Source organism: Rhinatrema bivittatum, chromosome 2 (genome assembly GCF_901001135.1).
Source record: "Rhinatrema bivittatum chromosome 2, aRhiBiv1.1, whole genome shotgun sequence".
Lineage (NCBI taxonomy): Eukaryota > Metazoa > Chordata > Amphibia > Gymnophiona > Rhinatrematidae > Rhinatrema > Rhinatrema bivittatum.
Genome location: NC_042616.1, coordinates 428,255,422 through 428,269,614, shown reverse-complemented (window position 1 = coordinate 428,269,614; position 14,193 = coordinate 428,255,422). Strand labels below are relative to the sequence as shown.

The following is a 14,193-nucleotide window of genomic DNA, read 5'->3' as shown; positions in this document are numbered from 1 at the left end:
GAGGTCAATATTCAAAGGCATTTAGCTGGATAACTTAGAAGAGGAAATCTCTCTTTCCCCTTTCCTGTTCATGGAAAGGGGAAAAAGAGACTGAGCCATATACATAAATTCAATACATGGCTCAAAACGTGGTGCAAGGAACAAAGTTTTGGATATATTGGAGGATGGGGTAATTTATGGAACAGAAAAGAACTCTATGTCAAAGATGGCTTACATCTGTCTGAGGCAGGAAAAAGGATACTAAGGGATAAATTCAAATCCTATGCCATAAGGCATTTAAACGACGGGGGTGGCAGGAGGACATCACCCCCCAACAACAACAAAAACAAAACAAAACCAAATGTAAAAATAAAGGAAAAGGGTGAAGGGGATAACAAAAGTCAGCTAAATAAGGCAAAATACAAGTCCAAGAAAAGCAGTAAACAGAACGAGAGGAACTGGAAAGTTATAAGCACAAATGCTCGTAGTCTGGGCAATAAAATCCCAGACCTGTCAGCCTTTATGGTGGAGGCGGACTTGGACGCTGTTGCTGTTACAGAGATGTGGTTCATGGAATCTCATGATTGGGATATGGCAATACCAGGCTATAACTTGCTAAGGAAGGACAGAGAGGACAGAAAAGGGGGAGGAGTAGCTCTTTAAGTCAAAAACAATATCTAGGTAACTGAACTGAAAGGAATAGGTGGTAGAAAAAAAGCATTATGGGTCATCCTAAAAAAAGAGGATGGTGCATCCATTTTTACTGGAGTGGTTTACAGGCTTCTGCCTCAAATGGAAGAATTAGACGAGAGCTGATTGAAGACATCCAAAAGGTGGGAAGGAAGGGAGATGTGTTGATTGTTGGAGATTTTAGTCTGCCGGATCTAGACTGGAGGATCCCTTCTGTGGAATGTAACAGAAGTAGAGGAAGAGAGTGGATGCCCTGCAGGGGGCTCTGTTCAAACAAATGGTAATGGAATCCATGAGGGAGCGAGCTATTCTTTGCTTAGTGCTCACAAAACTAAGTAGAGCACATTCTAGACCAGGGATGAGCAAACTGAGCTGCAGACCCCCTTCCATCCATGTAATCGATTGGGCTCCCCACATTTGGTTACATTTATTTATTTATTTATTTAGGGGTTTCTTATATACCGAGGCACGTTTGCAAAACATCACCTCGGTTCACAATGTAACATAACTTAGCAACAGGCTTTACAATAATAACGTTAACAGGAAGGGGTTACATCTCTTATACATCCAGGATCCCTGGTCTTTTGCCACCCAATCAGCTCTTGAACCAGTTGCCAAGTAAAGAGATAACCACACTGCCAGCCAGTGAGTCAGACACAAGCATTTGCTGTGGTGTTGTTTCTCTTGTGCTCACTGACTGCCCCCCTCCCCCCTAGCATTGCCAGCCCTTCTTCAACCTGCTGCAGCCCCTCGCCCTTTCCCATTCTTACCCCTTCTTGGCACACTCACTCTCCAGAAGACTCACCATTTCCACAGCCTGAAAACTCAGCCAGAGGTCTCACTAACATTGCTCATCCTCTCCCTTTCTGACAGTAGTTTGCTTCACTTCTCAGGGTCTTCCCCTCGCCAGCACATTCTGATTCATTGTGTGCTACAGTCTGCTGCTTGTATGGTTCCCTAGGCTCTGCTCGGCCTACCTAATCCTGGGGAAGTGGGGACTAGAACTGATCCATTCTGCCTGCTTTCTCCAGGACCTAAGAAAAAGAAAATTAAGCCAACACTATAAGCATCCCTGCTGCAGCCAAGTCTGAGGAGAGTCTGGACCATGACCAAATAGCTCCAAATCAAATTCTGCTCTCCTACAATGTGGAGCTAGGGCAGCCAGGACTGGTGCCAGGGTATTAGGCAGCCTAGGCAAAGCTCATAGCCTTGCAACCCCCAGCCCCACCGAATATACACATGCACACAATTAAAAATTATGCATTTGTAACAAAATTTAACATGAAAAAAGGACAAAGTACAATCTTCTGAAGTAAAAATATCACAAATGTATACTATATTTGCATGCATTGCTGTGGTGCCAACCAGAAAACCCTGCAAAAAAATTGAAAAAGACACTTGGAACTCATATGGTATTAGGCCTATTTTAATGCATAATAAATGTGACCTTAGCCCTCAGAAAGCCATGAGTAAAATAAATTACAATTACAAATTAATAAATCTCCCATACAAAAACAGCACTAACTGCCAACATTCATCAGTAGCAACCCTATTTCTGAAAAGGCAACACTGCAAGCCCTAAAATATCAATACACTTCCTATTAAGAAAACAAAACAAGCCAAGCTGCTATATATCCCTAATCAGCAACACCATAACAGAATACTTTACCTCTGTCTGAGACAGGCCGAACACAGACAGACCCTCACCAAATACAACATAAAAAGAGATCATAAAGTATAAACAAAAATGTGCAGACAAAAACTGAACTGGAAACAGCAACAAACTAGACACCATATACAAAAAACAGAAGCATTACTATTCCTCATAAAACATCAAAAAATAAAATGTAATAGTAAAACCATACTTTAAAAAATAACAAATATATAAAAGCAACTAATGAATAGAATATCCAATAAATAAAAGCTCAAATTAAAAAAAAATTAATGTTTTGAAATAGTTTGGGAGACACATCAAATAATACCCAATAATTAAAATTAATAAGGATTAAAAAAAATATCCCATGCTTCCATGCCTGGGAACGTTTGATTTCCAGTCATTCTGTCGTGGATTAGCAGGAGAAAGAAGATGTAAAAGCTTTCACCTTTCTCACACACATAGATAAACAAGCTCCCTCTAGCTCTCTCTTTCACACAAGCAGGTTTCTTCTCACCCACTTTCTGTCAGACACATAAGCAGGCTCCTCCTCTATCTCTCTCTTTCTCTCACATACACACACACACTCACACACACACACACTCACACACACACACACACACACACAAGCAGGCACCTTCTCTCTCTCTCTCACATACAGTACACACAAGCAGGCTCCTCTCTTTCTCACACATAGGTACACACAAGCAGGCTTCTTATCTTTCTCTCTCCCTCTCTCACACACATTCCTTCTGGCTTTTGCACACACAAACAAGCTCCTTCTCTCTCACACAAACATACACAGGCAAACAGATTCCTTCTCACACACACATACAAGCAAGCTTCCGCTCACTCTCACACATACATTCACACACACATATACACAACACACACACACACACGTTCCTTCTCTCACACCAAGCAGCTTCCTTCTCACTCTCACACCAAGCAAGTTCCTTCTCACACACACACTCACAAAAGCAATTTCCTTCTCACATACACACACAGCCTCGTTTTTTATTCAGCCATCACCGGCCTCTTTGCTTATTCTTTGGTGCCGCCAACCTGAGCTCTGATGGTGGCCAGCAGCCTCTCATTTTCTTCTTTGGCCAACACCGGCCTGGACTCAAACAGCAGCCTACCGCCCACAGCTTCCTCTTTTCTTTTTTGGCTACTGCCTGCCTGGGCTCCGACAGCAGCCCTCAGCCCACAGCTTCTCATTTTCTTTTTCGGCCACCGCCGGCTTGGGCTCCAGTGGCAGCCTGTAGCCTGCATTTTCTCATTTTCTTTTTTGGCTGCCACCAGCCTGGGCTCTGATGGCGGCCTACTGCCTGCAGCTTCTAATTTTCTGACGATTTAGCGCCCTCTTGGAAGCAAGGTGAGGCGGCTACTGGGTGTTATGGGGCACTCTTTGCCGCTCCAAAATGTTTCCGCCTGAGGCAACTGTCTCACGCTGCCTCATTATGAAACCACTCCTGCGGGTAATCATTGGGTCGCGTTTGTGCAAGCGCAACATAATGACCTCACTTATAGCTTGGGGGGAGGCAGCATCTGCAGCACGGGGGCAGCAAGTACAGCAATAGTACCAAAACTAGAAAGGCTAGTGGGGGTTTCCCAGGCCTCACCAGCACAACAAAGAAAGAGGAACAGCGGTACAGGCAGCAGAAGAGCTGGGGGTTTTCCCAGAGAAAGAGAAAAGACGCAAGCAGAAGAAGGAAGAGAGGGGGAACATTGGGAGCGTGAGGGGGGAGCGAAGCAGTGGGAGATTGAGAGGGAAGGGTGTTGGAGGAAGAGGGAGCAGTGGGCAGAAGGAAGGCTGGGGAGAGCAGGAGAAGAGGGGCTGGATGAGGAAGAGTAAACATCCTGAAACCTTCACCACCTACTATCCCCCATGCACACCTCCCACACTCCTCGACACACACTTCCATACACACACATACTCCCCTGTCACACACACACACACACTCCCACTCCCATACACCCCCACCCCCACATGCAAACCCTCACCCCACAAACCCCCACATACTCCAAATGAGCACACACCACACACACACACCCCATACACCCCCCACACCCTCTCACACTCCTCCCATAACACCTCCCTCACACTGAAAGAGGCAGAGAGGCTAAATCACTGGCTTTAACCAAACGTTGAGTGGCAGCTAACTCTAGCCGAGTCCTGTTGGTGAAGTCTGACATCATCAATAAGCACCAGGAACATCAGTATTAAAAGCAGACGCTCTGCAGCAGAGCTGTGAGAAAGGCTAATCCACTGGCCTTACCTGAGCATTGAGCGGCAGCAAACTCTATCTAGAATCCTGTTGGCAACATCTGACGTCATCAATAAGCGCTGGGAACATCAGCGTTAAAAGCAGATGCCCTGTGGCATGCAGCTGAAGCCATGCACCAAAGGGGCATGCCCTTCTGCGAAATTTTGGACAGGACTCTATGAGTAATCCACCTTCAGCCATTAAGTGATTCAATATGGGTAAGAAGAAGGGTGCGGTGCAACCTATCCCATCGGGTCCGTTTCTAATCCTTGTATTTCAAAACCCACTATTTATAACTTTATGACTGTTCTTCAATCAGATGAGCATAGTACAGGACAAGGACTTAGAGGTATTTCCTCTGTTCACAATAAGACTCCAGTTTCCTTGAATCCTGTGGCTTGACATACTGTATATCTCAAACAGGAGGAGATATTTCTGTAGATTTGTCAACGGAGAGACTGTTAGTCGATAGTGTTCTGTTTCCCCATCTGATGGTGGGAATAAACCTACAGATTCTTCAGTATTTGGGACTGTTATAACATCTATCCCGGAGTTTTATCCAAAGCTCCTTTGACTGAACCTCCTAAGCCATCATTGATTGCCCTAGAAATATTATGGTCAACTATAACAGGGCTGGAATGCTTTTTAACAACTAGAATTGATAATGTTTTATCTTCTGACAATGATCTTTCTGTTAAAACCATTTCTCATTCTCAAAAGTTGAATGAATATGATTTGAGTTTTAAGAGCTGAATACTAATATCTCTGATTTAAAAAAAAGAGTAATGCAGCTTTAATTAAGGATTAAGAATATTCTCATTGCAGGATGGAGAATTATAAAAATTAAATGAGAAGATTTACTCTTCATTTTATTAATTTTCCTAAATCTTCTTTAATATCCTCATTGGAACTGCTTAACAATTTTTTATCAGGATATTTTGCCAATTCCTCCTGAGTCCTTCCCCCATCTATCAAGGAATTACTGTTTATCAACTCAGAGTCAGGATTTATTGGTAGGTGACGGAGGAAGAAAAGATGATCCAGATGCAAGTTTGGATTTGTCCAATTTCTTGCAAGGCTCCAACCCAGACTCCAGATCTGCTTTTAAATCTAAAGTCCTTGGCTTGGCAAGCTTACTTCTACTGGGCTTCATTTGTTTGGTTTTGCAAAACCCAACAATGTAAAGGCATTAACCTTTTCTTTGCAGGTTTTCTCTTCAATGGTTACTGTTCTCTCTGCTCATAGTGCTGAAGCACTGATATGCCATCGATGGTATGGTAGAAAGGAAGTTTTAGAACAAGGGGGGGGGGGTCATGATATAAGACTGGATGTGGGTAAATTCAGGAGTAACATTAGAAAGAAACTTCTCCCGACTAGAGCAGTGGGCGCATGGACCTGTTTCCTAATGGTGGTCAAAACCAGTAACAAAATTCAAGAAGGCTTGGGTTAAGCACAGAGGATCCTTGGTGGCGAGGAGAAAGTTTGAGATCAAGTAGGACCTGCAGTATTGGGGGTAGGTAGGGAAACTGAGCAGATTAAATGGGTGGCATTGGCCATCATAATCTATTTTTTTCCTAGGAACATACTGCCGCTGCTGCTGGGGCTGCACTCAGTAAAAAGATGCAACTCCTGAGACCCCAAAGACCACATCTCAAATATGTATTAACCTGTAAAAGTCCTCTCCTGATAGTAAACCAAACCTGATGTCCAAGATTCCCTTTCGGGGAGGGGGAGGGGAGAGATTATCTTCTAGTCCCTGAGTGTTGTTCAATATTTAATTCAACATTAAAGTCTCTTAATAATCAATTTGGTTTCCAGCTACATTTTACTGATTAAGCATGGTAAATTGGTGAAATGATCGAGTTACAGTTCTTGTGATTTACAAATTCTTTTCGCAGCACCAGGTCTTCTAATAAATTTGTGACTTAGCTTCCAATCGACACAGTCTGTTACTGATCTCAATTGCTTTTCTTATTCCCGATCCATTGTAATTAATGGGGTAGTTTTTTAAGCTTCCTCCCAGAATCTGATAGATAAGAGGATAATCCAAATTAGATGTACTAATTTGGGATGTACACAGTCCCATTTCTCATACCTTGGTCCAGTTGTTTCAAAATGTACTCTTCCTCTTCTTTACTTCCATAGTTGATCCCTGGTTAAGCATCTTGATGATGTGGATGTGGTTTACCCTGAAATGATGCCACAGATTTTTTTTTTTCTTTCTCCAGATTCCTCCTCTTCTTCCAAGGAATGAGCGTGACTTCATCCCTCTCCAGGACTAACAGTCTCTCTGAATGAGAGACACCACTCCTTCTAGCTGGAACACACCGGGTCCCTGGCCCCAATATGCTCAGACATGTTGGAATAAAAATAAGCACTTAACAAAGGCGTAACCAAAAGCAGCGAGAGGAAGGGTGGAAAAGCTTCCTTCTCCAAAACAAAAAGGTTCCCAAAAGACATGGCGAGGTTAGGCAAAGGCCCCCTTTCTACTTTTCCTTCACAGGTCTCATCCCTAGACACCCAAGGATTCTTTCTTAGGAAAACAAACAAAACAGGAGACAGCAGAGTGACTGCTGCCCCTGCCAGCGATAATCAAAAGTCCACACCCTAAGATGAGGACTCAACCATTCCAGTCTCCCACATGGGGGAGCTACCACGCACAATACTACTACTTCTATTCCCCTGTGACAAATGAAACAATCCTCTTACGAACCCACAGAGTTCTCTACACAGAAATAACAGTAAATGCAGCACTGTCAGAGTGACTGATGCTATCCAAAAAGTCCCAGCAAAGCAAAGGAAAATGGAGACTGAGAATTGCTAATTAGGGAATTTGGGCACCACATAGTTAGCATAGAGGGACAGTCATGCCGCAAATTTCCCAGCACTAGGAAGAAAATGTTAAAAACTGCGAGGTTTTTCAGTGGTCAATAGGTGCTTCCAGAGAGATAACCTGCAGCCCTTAAAACACCTGGGGAAAAAAAAAAAAAGAGAGACTTACTTTGTGCAGACCCTGTATGGAGGCGACTCTCTAAATGTTTTCAAGGATTTAACAGATTTTTCATGGACAGGAACAATTCCACCAAAAATGGCATCGCCTGCATGGGAATAGGCCTGGGGGTGGAATATGGGTAGTCTGCATCCAGGCACCACCTCAAGAAGATTAGTGAAGAAGATCACAAGGATTTCCATCAAAGCCAGAATCATTTTCTAAAGTCAGAGGAGAAAAATAGATTAACAAAATAAAAAGAGGCCCCCAGAAACTCAAAGACAACAAACTCTGGTTAAAATAGGAACAATATGGAATTAGTAGCACCCCCTCCCCAAGAGTTGTATGTTAGTTATTTATTTATTTATTTATTTATTTATTTATTTATTTAAAAACTCTTCTATACCATCGTTAAGTTAATTCACCATCACAACGGTTTACAGAAAGGCAGAAAAAGGAAAAACTATAATTGGTATAGATTACAAATTATACGTGTGCCAACATAAAACGGTAACATATTTTAATAAGAGAAATTATGTGTTTAATTAAGGCTTATATGCCAGTTGAGAAACTGTCAAGTGGTTCAAATCTAGCCTTAATATGCAATTGGGGATATTAGAGGAAAAAAACTGATTACTTGGTGCGTCCTTATCGTTCAACTGTTTTCCTCCTTCTCTTTGTCTTTATAAAAAGCTTGTTTAAAAAGCCAGGTTTTCAGACTAGTTTTAAATAGTTTCAAATTTCTCTGCAGCCTTAAGATGAATCAGCCTGCTGGCATGAATAAATGGTGATGACTGGTCCTGGGGTCAGTGCCATTTTATGATGTGAAGGTGTTTCTGTAGAACAAAATGGTGCTCCCATTTTTACATAGCAGTTGGTGGCATAGGAGCACCTGGTGATCGCTCCTGCCCCATTTAGACATTTTGGACCTGCAGACTGGGTAAGATGGTTTCGGGTGGGGGAGAATAGTGTTAATTTTTAAAGTTTGGATGTCTGGGAGGAGTTGGGCTTTTTTTTCAGCAGGGATGGGAGCCTCAGACAGAGACTAAAACAGATTGAGAGCTTAAGGCTGAGACTGAGCAAAAGTGATACTGAGGGAGTGTGAGACAGAGACAGATCTATAGGCAAAGTTTGTCTCTTAGTTTGGGCGGGTGCAAGGGCTGGTGGGGGAGAAGAGGAGCTGACTCACTGCCCCCTGTTCCCCCTCAAACCACATTTTTATATATAACAAATGTGAGAGAGACAGTGTGAGACAGTATGTGAGACAGAGAGAGTGAGACAGAGACACTGACAGAGAAAGACTGAGACAGACAGAGACTGTTTCTATTACATGTTGGTTACTGGGAAAACAATAAAAATTGAGTGTTAGAGAAAAGAACGAGGAAGGGGCAGCAAAATTACCAGCTCCAGTCCTGTGGGGGATCCAGCCCGTTCTGATGCCTATGCTTCATTCTGTCCTTTGATGCATCCTTGCTTTATTAACTAGCCCAGTTACCTCATTCAGTGTCCCTGAATGCTGTGTACATGGCCTGGACTCTTCCCTCCTCTCAGACACCATCCTGTCTTTTCTTCTCCCCCTTATTCACTTCGAGTCACTTGAATGTCAGCACTCTCTGACCATCCTAAACTCTCTCTGTCCCATCATTCCTACCAATAACCCTGGACTAGCCATCCCCGTCAGGCCTAGGAAACACAGGCAGCTGCCTAGGGATGCCAAGTTTTGAAGGGGCCAGATATCCGGGCCACAGAGAAGCACGCTTTGGCTTGCTTTAGGGCCAAAGTGCTGGCACAGCTTCAAAAGGGCCACCGCTATGGCATTTTGCCCAAGGGCACCACAAGTTTAAATCCAGCCCTGGTCCTTAGTTGCCTCCCGACCTTCAAACCCCAGCATTGCCATCTACAGCAGGCTGAGTCCTGTTGGAAAAATAGCTGATAGTTACTTTAAGAATTTCAGATCCCTAAGCCCTGCATTCACTGCTGCTCCTGCCTCTGCCAAGTCTCACCAGTACCAGGTCCACTAGGTGGGGGTCCAGGGCGCCAGGGTCCCAGGGGCAGCAGCCGTGGTGGCGATGACCGACGAGCGACCCGGCCGTCCTCACCTGACCCGGTGCTTCTCTCTCTCTCTCGCAGGAGCTGATAGCTTTCTCCGCGCAGAGGAGTGGGAGAGAGTGGGCAAGCCCGGGCAGGGTGGGGCGGTGTGATGGGGGCGCACGTGAACGGGGGGGGGGGGGGGGGGCTGTGTGCAAGGCAGAAGGCACCTAATACCCTTGCTCCAGTTCTGGGTCCACCCCCATTATTTCCTCTCTGCCTCTCGCTGCTTTTCTTCTACAGAAAACTTTCTAGAGTGATTTGCTTTTAGGGGACGTTTTCCCACTATTTCTCCCATCTACTTTTTCTTGTGTTTTGTGCATTTAGAACTGATGTAGTTTTTTGTGATTCATTTAGCATGGTGTCGGAGTGATACATTAATATGATAGTTCCTAAGGCAGAGCTTCCCAAACCTGACCTGGGATCCCACAGCCATTTGGGTTTCCAGAATAGCCACAATGAATATGCATGAGAGAAATTTGCATATAGCGAGTCTCCATGCTATCCTGAAAACCTGACCGATTGTGGGGTCCACGAGACAGGTTTGGGAAGCCTTGTCCTAAGAGGGCCATATTCAAAAGCATTTAGCCAGTTAAATGAATATTTGGACACATATCTGGCCAAATTCTAGCTGGCTAATAAGTTAGAAGGCTAGAATTTAGCTGGATAAGTTAGGGGTGTTCCTGGGGTGTAACTGGGAGGAGTTGAGTTAGCCAGCTTAGTTAACTGCAGGGTACACCGGAGTGGTTCCTCACTTAGAGATGACACAGTAGTGGCCTGAGGCACGGGCTACACCAGAGAGGATCTCACAATAAGGCTAGTAATAGTGGTGGTCTGTGGAGTCAAGGTACTCACAGAGTGATAGTTCCAGGAGAGGTCCCGGGGAACAGGAACAGACAGCAGTCCAAGGCAGAAGGCCCTCCGAGGAGTGGATAGCCAGAGACGAGGAAGGGCCCCCAAGGAGCGGGTACCCAGAGCGTCTCATGCCGAAGTGCAGAACTGGAACAGGAAGTCCGTAAGAGTGAAGCGGATTCAGCAGCGAGGGAACTCCTTGCTAACTTGTCAATAGGCAGGGCCAGCCAGCTTAAGTATAGCAGAGTGAAGACGTCATCCGGAGGGGACGCCCCCGTGGTTCCTGCCATGACGTGCTTAAGACTGGCCTGTGTGCGCACCTAAGTGATCCCAAAAGCAAGATGGCGGTCGGCAGCACCCACGCTGTCCCGGTAACGCCAAGAAGGTCGGCGGTAGCTGGTGGAGGCCACCACTTTCCCCAATGATGACAAAGCAGCAAAGAAAGAGGTGAGCATTAGTGGTCGCAGTAGTCTGCAACCGACAGGCGTAACAGTAAGAAGCCATCCATACCCCTCAGTCCCTCCCACCTGGAGGTTCTGGATTGGATGACTGAAGACTATTTAGCCCAGCTATGTTAATATACCATGGGGTTCAGTTTGAGGAAGCAGTCGGAGAGTAAAGATGTATTTTTTCCATACTCTGGTGAGGACTCCCAGCTTCACCCAAATGAGTTTATGATAGAAGAGACACCTCCCAGTGCCCTCCCTGCCTGAGGGTCCTTCTTACAATTTCCAGAGAGATAGATTTGTAAGCCTGATACCCTTTAGGGGTAAAAGGGCTCTCACCAGGGGACCAAAGACCTGTGAGCCCACTCTAAACTCTAGGTGGGCAAGCACCAGTGATGGATCCTGCTGCGGGCAACAGGGAAGGCAGAAGCGATATCCAGTTTAAGCTTTAAAGTACTTTATGGACTTAAGAAGAGGGGGGAGGTTTTTGGATCCCCCCTTCCCCACTGGCATTGCAGAGCTGAGAACTTGCCTGCTCCCATAGACTTTTCCCCAAGAGAAGTTTACCAGAAAGATCAGAAATTAAGGATGAAAGAATTATTAAGGGAGGAAGAATAAGAGCAGGATTCCCTAACCGGATCCCTACAACCACAGGACCAGGACAGGCTGGGTGTCCAAGAAGAAGATTTCTAGGATTCCCTCACAGCCACAGGGAGCGTTTTGTACAATTAAAATTATCGTGGGCTCTACCCAGAAATCTGGTAAAAAGACACCTAACTATACAGAATTATATCTGTACCATCAGTCAGATGTAAATTCACCCTTCTGGATAATGGAATTTAATTGATGAGTATTAATCAGTTCACTTTTTTTTTAACACCCAGACCTGGTCCTGTCTGACTCATTCTAGCCTCTCACTCCACGAGACACACTCTGACATACACACTGGCGACCTTTTCTCATCGTGTGGTCCATAAGCGATAGCTTCTCCCCTTAAAGAGTCTCCGCCCCCAACCCCCAGGGCTTGAGAATCAGCGTGGGATGGAAAGATTAGCCAGAGCAACCCCAGATGTTATAAATTAGTTATGTGCTCTAAGGAGGAACAGTCCTCCGAAAAAAGGGGTTACATGTTTTTAATTATGTACTTTTAAATTGTAATCTGCACTGAGCAGTTTTTCTGGAAAATGTGGAAGAAAATAAATTTTAAATATGGTAAATAAATAAAGATCTTGAGAATACTGCCTCTTAATAATGTTGCAATTAAAGGGATCCTGATATTGAAGGTAATCTTTAAAGCACTACAGTTTACATTCAGTTATAGGTAACAGGGGGAAAATATCTCCATTTTTAAACCCTTTTTTAATTTCCCTATAATGAAACCAGTTTCTCCCAGGGCTATGGTGCCATGAGCCTTCATTCGCAATTACTTGAGATGTTATCCCATTTTAGCGCCTTCCTATCTAGTTCACCCAATATAGAAATAGAAACCATCTTCTGGCTGAGAGGTACAGACCATGGCTCCCTCTGGAATCCAGCTCAAGTGCACCCTTCAGCCAGCCAGTAGGCATTGCTGTTGCAGAATGGCCGAGACTCCTTCTCTTGAGAAGCTGTGAATTTACATCTGTAGCACTCCCAGCCACAGCCAGCCTAGGGATCAAACGCTGGGGTTGGAAACCAAGCCTAGGTCTCTCATGTGCCAGTACACAGCACTTTTACTAAACCATTGAGCTTCATCTATGGAAAAGCTGCAGCAGCAGCCTCTCTGGCCTGCCTCAGCTTCTTTCTGCCTCAAGTAAGCCTGAGATCAACTGGGGTCCTTGACACAGCACAAGGAATGAAATTATACAGACTAAAAGGGCCATATGGTCCTTATCTACCATAAGAAGAGTTTAGATTTGTTGGGACCTGAGAAACATTCTGGGGAAGAAGGAGCCTATTTTGATGGGATGAGCTCTATCTTAACTAGGGTGGAATTAGCCTGCTGATGCTAACATTTAGAAAAATGAGTTAGAACAGCTTTTAAACTAGACTAAGAGGGAAAACTGTCAGTCGCTGAGAAGCGCATGGCTCAGAGAGAGGTAACTTCCAAAGATACTTGCAAAACAAGGAAGTTAGAATATTCCAGTAGAGAGGTTGTGGTTAAGGCTGAAGTAACCCCGATGGATGTAGATAATGAGCATACAGATGTGAATGATTCTACACTGCCTGTATCATCTGCTAACAAGTAGGTTGTGAATACAAATAGAAATAAAAGTACAAATAAAAAACATAGTTTAAAATGTCTGTATGTGAATACCAGATGTCTGAATAATAAGATTTGAGAGTTAGATGATAAACGATGGCTACTACCTGGTGATAATACCCTTATTCAACAAACATACACAAGGTTAATGCGACTCCAATATTGCTCTAAGCTTCGGCGGTAATGAGGAAATGTGGAAAAAAGGATTTGCATTCACAAAAAAGTGGGGAGTAGCTTGCTTGTTACGGCGGTTGCTACCCCAAACCGAATATGCTAATACTTCACTTTCAATGCATGATACTTCACTTTCAATGCATATCCAGCATAGCTCTCTGCTTCAACGGCAGGGAGAAAGTCTGACACTTCACGCATATCCAGCATAGCCCTCTGCTTCAATGGCAGGGGAGCAAGACTGATACTTCACTTTCAATGCATAGCCAGCATGGCTCTCTGCTTCAACGGCAGGGGGGAATGAAGAAAGGTGGATCTATATTCAGGCAACAATCAACAAGGACTGAATTACATAGTCTGGATAAACAGATAAGCATGGGTGTAGCTTGCTTATTGCGGTGGTTAATACCCATAACTAATTAAGCTATTTCACTTAGATGCAGTTCCACTGGGGGTAGAAGGGAAATAGAATAAAAAAGGTTACTAAGAGCCAAAAGAAATATAAGTATGTGAGGAAAAAAAAAAGTGCGAAAGCTTGCTGGGCAGACTGGATGGGCCATTTGGTCTTCTTCTGCCATCATTTCTATGTTTCATATAGACATTATAAGCATCTCAGAGACATGGTGGAAGGAGGATAACTAATGGGATGCTGTGATACCAGGATATAAATTATATCAACATGATAGGGCAGATCGAATTTGTTGAGGGGTGGCACTAAATGTAAAGGATGGCATAGAGTCAAGTATAATAAAAATCCGGCAGGAATCCTTAATGGATAGAAATTCCATGTGCGATGGATTAAGAGTATAGCA

The 14,193-nt window shown here is 44.2% G+C and overlaps 1 protein-coding gene across 3 annotated transcripts in view; it reads right to left on the bottom strand.

The window, feature by feature from the left end:
* LOC115084895 (vomeronasal type-2 receptor 26-like) overlaps nt 1–14,193 on the bottom strand; it is a 75,220-nt gene that overhangs the window by 33,776 nt on the left and 27,251 nt on the right. For all 3 annotated transcript variants that reach the window (XM_029590289.1, XM_029590288.1, XM_029590291.1), the window contains one exon: nt 7,595–7,803. The gene's annotated coding sequence lies outside the window, so the exon portion shown is untranslated. The remainder of the gene's footprint in view (nt 1–7,594; nt 7,804–14,193) is intronic.